The sequence below is a fragment of the Enhydra lutris genome, unplaced genomic scaffold (genome assembly GCF_002288905.1).
Source record: "Enhydra lutris kenyoni isolate GAN:26980312 unplaced genomic scaffold, ASM228890v2 scaffoldscaffold805, whole genome shotgun sequence".
NCBI lineage: Eukaryota > Metazoa > Chordata > Mammalia > Carnivora > Mustelidae > Enhydra > Enhydra lutris.
Genome location: NW_019154889.1, coordinates 2,383 through 9,581, shown reverse-complemented (window position 1 = coordinate 9,581; position 7,199 = coordinate 2,383). Strand labels below are relative to the sequence as shown.

Sequence of the window (7,199 nt, the reverse complement as noted above, 5' to 3'; positions counted from 1 at the left end):
TAAGAATACAGTATTTAATACATATAAAGACAACATACGTGTTAGCCAAGTGTTTAGGTGATCGGTAAGGCTTCCGGTCAGCAATAGGCTAGTAGGAGTTAAATTTTTAGTGAGACAAGAGATACAGATTTTCGACTTTGCGGGGAGTCGGCACCCCTAACCTCACACTGTTCAAGGGTCGCCAGGACCTAGAGGGCAAAAGGAAAGAAGTACATCAAATCAGGTGAGATTCGGAGTGCAGGTGTCTGGCTGGTTCCCAAGGCCAAGCGGAAACTCCTCTAAGCCAGTGGTCACTACGCTGGGTCACTTCTAAACGGCACAGGCACCATTAACGAAGTTGTCCAGGATGGGTTACCTACAGCCCTACCGGGCTCGGCGTCCCTCACACGGCACATCTGACCTTGGCTTGAGGTTGGCCGAAATCTTCCCTTAGCGGGGCCGGGACAGTACAGCGGGGTTGATCGAGAAGGACCCACCGGTCACCCGCCTCTGCGCTCACCTCCTCGTAAAAGGCGAAAGACTTACACGATCTGAGGAGAAGCCAGAGTATCGCTCATCTCCTTGGGAGCGGCCAGACCTCATTTCCCTTTTCTGTGAGGGCCAGAGGCAGGCAAGCATGCGTGTGTACGTCGCAAAACAAAGTGCAGGGACACAGGCTGCCCTTTAAAAATTGTAATGCGACAACACGTGAGAAGCTCTCAAAGAAATCCTTGCCCACCAGCGTTCCTAGCAGCAGGACCGACGACGGCCGACAGGTTTCGCCAGCAAGGGGGATGTCCACGGACGGAGACCGGGCAGACGCAGTGAGGTACGCGCACACCAGCGTGTAAGGCTCAGCCGAACGAGAACGAGCAAAGCCCGGCGGGGGTGACACCACACGCCAACCTCGAACACACTGCGCCGAGCGAGAGAGGCCGGACAGGAGACGTCACATGCTCTCTGACTCCGTCGTCAGCCAGTGTCGAGAACGGGGAAGCCCACAGACGCAGAAAGCAAACGGGTGCTTCCGGGGCCGGGGGGGAGGACGGCAGCCAGTGCTTCGTGGCCACAGAGGCCGCCCTGGGGGTGAGGGAGCTGTTCGGGAAATACAGCTGGTGATGGCTCGGCCACGTGAATGCAGCGACTGACGCCCAGCTGTACCCCTGAAGACGGGTGACAAGTGCGCCTCCGTACAAAGGAAGGGGAAACAGAAAGAACTTCAGGGCTATCGTGAGCCCCACCGACACGAGAAAGCAGGAACGGACATGGGGGAGCCGGGACGCTGGGCAGCCCAGGGGTGCCAGGAGGGGACAGGCAGAAACGGGGGGTAGGGGTCCCGCTTCAGAATCTGACCAGAGGTCGCCAACACTTGAAAAGCAAACAAATAACACACATTTTCAAATGCGAAGCTCTTCAATGTCTCCAAATAACCAGGAGTTCTAAACCAAGTAAAGGACCATAGAGGGAGAAAGCAAGACATCCCACAGGTGCCTTTTCGAGGCCAGTGATTGCACCTGGACGAGAGGGGCTGGGCTCTGCGGGGGGCAGCGTGGGCACTGAGTGCTGCCTGGGCGCCGCCACCAAGCAGGGGCACCCCTGAGCCACTCTGCCCACCTGGGAGGTCTCCCACATCCTCCATATAAGCCTGGCAAGCACATCCTCTCTGGGGAGGTTTCACAGTTTCTTTCAAAACAAATTTGCCAGAATTGCATTTAATACACGGTGCACAAACACTGAAGCACATACAAAGACCAGTCTTCCAAAAGGGGTTTCTGGTAGTTAAAAAGTCACTTCGGTACAGACGATGCACAGGGAAACCATGTGCAAAAAGCTACGTCCGCCCTTCCCTTCCCAGGCTACAACACACAGGAAACTTCGGGACCTCGTGCCAAGCAAAGGAAGCCAGTCACTGAAGGACAAACACCCCTTCAGGATTCATACAAAGTATCTGAAGCAGTCCAACTCGGGAAAACAGAAAACAGAATGCTGGGTGCCTGGGCTGGGGGGGATGGGGAACGGGGAGCTCTGCTGGTGGGGATAGCTGCGCTTTTGCAAGAGAATAGCTCCAGAACCGCCTTGGGAAACCATGTCCATCTACCGAGCATCAACCGAACGAACGGCACCTTCAAAATGGCTAAGGCGGTACATCTTAGGTCAGGATTTTTAGCTCCCCTAAAAATTTGGACAACCATCCTGTTCAAGGAGTACCCATGTTAACTGTTGTGCGAGTGCAGTTTTACGGTTTTCGAGAAATTATAGTTTCGGGGGTTTCGACGGAACCCAGTTTGGAGCTGGATCTACTTTAGAACATTAACAAGTAAGGTGACCGTCTACAAGGACAGCAACAAAGCGACGACTTTAAGCAAAAACAATCCCAGTGTCTTGCTTGAGTCGCTGCCCTGTTTCTACGAACCGCTCACCAGCTTGTGCTTTCATAAACAGTTTGGACACCGAAACGTAAAACACGGACACATCGAGGAAAAGAAAACAAAAACAAAAACAAAAACCAAAAATCAGAACCAAAATGAAGTCAAAATTCGGAAGGTGATTTGGGCCCATGCTCTGGTGTTTTGTACAAAGAGAAAATACGGCAAGACTCAGGATTTGGGAGGGGAAGGCGGGCTTCTGTCCATTTTACCTTTGGCCTGGCTTGCGGGCTGCGGGCCCAGAGGCGGCCCAGCTGTCTGGGCGGCGACTGTCGTCACGGCCACAGGGCCCTGCAAGATTCTCAACCGTGGTCCCTGCGGCTGGGGCGGCGGCTGCGAGGCAGGGGCCGGCCGCAGTGTGTGCGCGGGAGGAGGACCGCTCTGCTCGCTCTGCTCGCTCTGCTCGGGGCTTCTCTGGCTCTCCCCAGAGCCAAGCGGGGCCGACACCGCCGCGTGGGGCTGCGGCAGCTGCCCCTCTCCGGCCCGGTTTAGCATCACAGCCTGCTGAGCAGAGGAGGCCCTTTCTGGACTGGCTGCACCTCTTGCACTTGGACCCTGGGGCCCAGGCCGCTGAGGACCCCCAGTGGAGGCTTGCTGAAGTTGTTCTTGGGAAATCAACTGATAGAGCCGCCGCTCTGGCTGCCGCGCTGTGTTCAAAAGGAGCGAATCTTGGGGAACCTCCAGGAGAGTTACCGGCCTGAGGCCAGAAGCGTGTTTTAAAAAAAACTGGACGCGGACCGGAGGACTCCGCGCTGCAGCGGGCACCGCACCGGGCGGCCGAGCGCCTGAGGGCAGGCTGCTGGGCTGGATCCCCGCAGAAGCCTTGGCGCCAGCCTGAGGGCCCTGCCCCGGGCCGGAGCCCCTCTCCAAAGCCCGCGCTCCGCAACCAGGGCCCGCCACTTGGAGGAGGCTGTGGCCCGCGGAGCTGGCCGTGACCTGGGCGGCCGGGCTGCTCTGCGATGAGCTGGCGGGGGACTGGGTTGTCGCAGGCAGCCTGCTGACTCCAGGGCCCTCCTTCCCAGAGGATTTCGGGGACTTGGCCATGACCGGGGTGGCCGGGGCTCTCAGTGAGGAGCTGGCGGTGGGCAAAGCGCCTGCAGGAAACACGCTCACTCGAATCACTTCCACAGAGGATTTCTGGGCCTTGGCTGGGACCCGGGTGGCCGGGGCTCTCACGGACGAGCTGGCCGGGGACAGGGGGGCTGCAGGAAGCGTGCCCACTCCGGTCACGCTCACAGAGGACTGCTGGGAGCCGGCGGAGACCCCGCTGGCCGGGCTCCTCTGTGGTGCGCTGGCGGCGGACACGGTGGCTGCTGGAAGCGGGCTCCCTCGATTCACGTCCACGGGGGATTGCTGCGAAGGACTTGGTGGCTTAGGAGCGGGAGCAGGAGATGGAGATTTAAGAAAGCTGCTGGCCTCCCATGGAATAAAACTGTTCCCCGACCGGCTCTTTCCTGAGCTCCAGGGAAGTCTGATGCGCAGAGGTGGCCGTCCCACGCCCTCCCCCTGGACTGGGGACCGAACCGACGCCAGGTCAGGCTGTTCTGGGTCGTTCCCGGGAGGAAGCCCACTGAGGCCGCCTGAGCCATGCGACCCGGTGACCGTACAGCTGGCCTTCTGCGGGACCGCCAACTCTGCCCCCAGGACCACCCCGCCGGCCGCAGTCTTTGATTCGGGCGGGACACGGCCTGAACGGTCATCTGTGCAGGGGTGCGGAGGAGACATCTGTCCCTCCCACCCGTCTTCCTTCCAGGGCCTTCTCGCTCCAGAGAAAGGTGGATTATTCGGCGGCGGCGACTGCGGGAAGGTCAGCTCCGTGCTCCGAGGCTCATGGCCGGCTTCGCAGCCACACGCACCACCGTCCCTCACCTCGCCGGCTGCCCAGACTCCCGGAGGTGAGACGTCCCGTTGGGCGGACCTCTTCCCTCTGGCATATTTCTGCACATCCACTTCCGAAGGCACCGCCAAGTCACAGGGTCTCCGCTTCCACGTATCTACGCAGCTCCCCGCTTTAGAAATTTTGAGGTCGTACCACGGACGGTCTTGGCGCTCTCTGCGTTTCCTGCAAGAGGCCCATACTGTCAGCTCAGGAGGAGGGGGACAAGCAGACAGCTCCCGCTGCCGATGCAGAGAGGGGGCAGAGTACCTCCTGAAGCTCCTTTTCATCGGCCCAGTGTTCATCTTTTGCTTGTTATAGAGCAGCCTGTTCGCCGTGCAGGCTACTGCTACAGAAGGATCCAGACACAGGGGCTCAGCGGTAGCCAAGATCAGCTGGCTCTCAAGCGACAGTTTGTCTTCCTGGGTCCATTCCTGGCCATCGCTGGTTATGGACTGCACGTCGCAGGCTAACGTCTGCATGGTCGGGCGCAGGAGAATGTGCCTGCTCTGGTAGCCCGGAGGTTCCCCTCCGCTGCACTGCCTGTAGTCCCGCACCTGCGCTATGACGCACCCGCCCTGGAAGAGGTTCACCTCCGATTTTTCCAGCACGTCCAGCAGAGCGGGAGGTAATTCTTCAGCATCCAGGTATTCGAGCAATTCGCGTTCTTCGTAGGGCAGCCGAACGGTCTCCGAATACGCTCCGTGTTTGCCCTGGAGCATCAGCGAATATCCCCCCTCTCCCCGGTGCAGGTTGACCACTAAACACGGCAACGACTCTCTCCTCACGAGCTTCTCTAGCAAGTTCACGTTGCTTCTTAGCTCCTCCGGAGCCTCAGGCTCTCTCCCACATTCTTCCACATAGATGTCGTAAAGTTTCTCCTGGAGAGATGCTTCCCCACTCGACGAGCCTTTCCTCTTTGGAGGCCTCTGCTGGGCGCCTGCGATGACATAGTCCGCACGGTCCAAAGCCCTTTCCAGCGCCTGTTGCATCGTGGTGCAAAAGGGGCCCTAAAGACAAGAGAAAACGCAAGTGCCTTGAGGAGCGGGCCGAAAACCCCGGCTTTCACGTCGAGGTAGAGTCCGGCCCGCGCCGCAACTCGCCCGCGGCGCGGTGAGCCAGGAGCCTCAGTTCCCAGTGGTGGACGGCCGCCGGGAGCCCGCCCCAGGAAAGCAGCACACGACATACCTGCGATCAGGGGAAAACAGCTACACGTGCCCGAGTCGCCACCGCGGGTCCCGACTCCCTGCAGGCTGGGCCGGAAGTGGGCGGGTGGGCGCACCCCCTCCCGCCCTCCCTGCTCTCCCCCCGCCCCCCGTCCCCGCCCCCTGCGGGAGCCTCCGCTGGTGCGCATGTGCGCTCTCTGCAGGCCACCAAGGCAGGCCTCAAGCCTCCTCCTGTTGTTGCCTCCGCCCCGGGGCCACGAGGCCCAGGGCCCGCACTCCCGCAACAGGGCCACCCCCTTTGCTTTGCGCTTAAGGCCCAGGGCACGCCGCCGCCGCCGCCGACGCCGCAGCGCAGGCAACTCTCCGAGGAATACGCCCTCTCCGGTCCGCTCCGGTCCCAAGTCCACGCCAGTTCGCGCAGAAATGCGGCTGTCGCCGAAGCCTTGGAAGCTTTTCCTTTCCTTTCTGGGCCGGCGCTTCCCCCAGAATTGTTCGCTGTTTCCCAGTCGCCTGTCGTGAACGGCAGGGCTGCGCCTGGTGCCCGTCACCGCTTGCACACACCCCACAGCGCCCGCGGGCAGTAGCCCCTGCCTGCGCCGGGGGAGGCTCGCTGAATCTGGTGCAGGCATCGCCATTCTTCTCCAGTCTTCAGGGGTCCGCCCGGTGGTGGTCCTGTCGCTGTGCGCAAGACATGCCGTTCTGATCCTTAAGTATTGCCCTGGTACTGCCCCGTGTGTCCCGTAAGGGCGCTTTGCAAGGATGCCGTAGGCCACGCGTCTGTCCCGTCTGGGGGCACAGCTCCGCTTGAGACTATCGGTTTGGAAGGGTGGCCTGCCTGTCGTGGGGCTGAGAGCTAGTGTCCCCAGTGACGGCAGCACATTCCAGCGATCAGTCGGACTTGGAGCCCACAGCCGGGATGCTAAGCTTGGGTCTGGAGGGAGCTGATGATGGGGACCTGGAGAACTGAGGGGCCCTTGTTGTCCACAGCCTTGGCTGCCTTGAGATGCGCCGGCCCTCTGGGACAGCTTTTTCAAAGACACCCTTGAGGTTTATGCGAGGCGTAGTGATAATAGCATGTGCACGGAATAGTCCCACAGAGGAAAAGAAGCCAAGCCGAGTCGGAGAAACTGCCGAATTTCACACGACTCTAAACCCGGGCTGGCTTTCAACCCCTGGCAATGGTGCCAGCTGCACGTGTAGTTGATAGGACCGTCAGCCCAGCGAGGATCAAGCACTTTTTGACGGAGAGCTCCTGAGCGACAGATGACCCGGGTTCAGGGAGGGGCAAGAAGGCTTTTCTGCTGGCCATCAGCTGTCTTTGGGCGAGTGGGTACTCGGGGAGCGCCTCCAGGGGGCTTGAGCCCTGTCTAGTTTCTGCCCTCTCTTACGCGTCCTCCCCTGCCTCTCTTTGTCCCACCTCCACTTGCCCGAATCGAGGCTGAGGCTCAGACCGGATGGCGAAAGCACATGATTCCTGGCAGTAACGCCTCCCGAAGAAGAAAGAAGCCCGAGACTTGTGCCGGCCGGTCGCTCCTGGCCTGGGGAGCGGACTCCCAGCTTCCCAGCAGGGCGGCGGAGGGTCGGGACCCGGTGAGGCCAGCGACGGGTCCTGGGGAGGCAGGCTGAGGGAGAGACCTGCTCTCGGGCGGTCCCGGGCCCTTCGGGGTCGGTGCCCCGGAGACGTCGCCCGCCTCCCCTCGGCCCGGCGCCCGCCTCCTGCCCGGCTCCTCTTTCTCCTCCCTCTCCCACGCG

At 60.6% G+C, this 7,199-nt stretch overlaps 1 pseudogene; it reads right to left on the bottom strand.

The window, feature by feature from the left end:
- Nucleotides 1-718: 718 nt before the first annotated feature.
- On the bottom strand, nucleotides 719-5,273 carry LOC111140383 (annotated as a pseudogene).
- Between the last annotated feature and the right edge of the window lie 1,926 nt (nucleotides 5,274-7,199).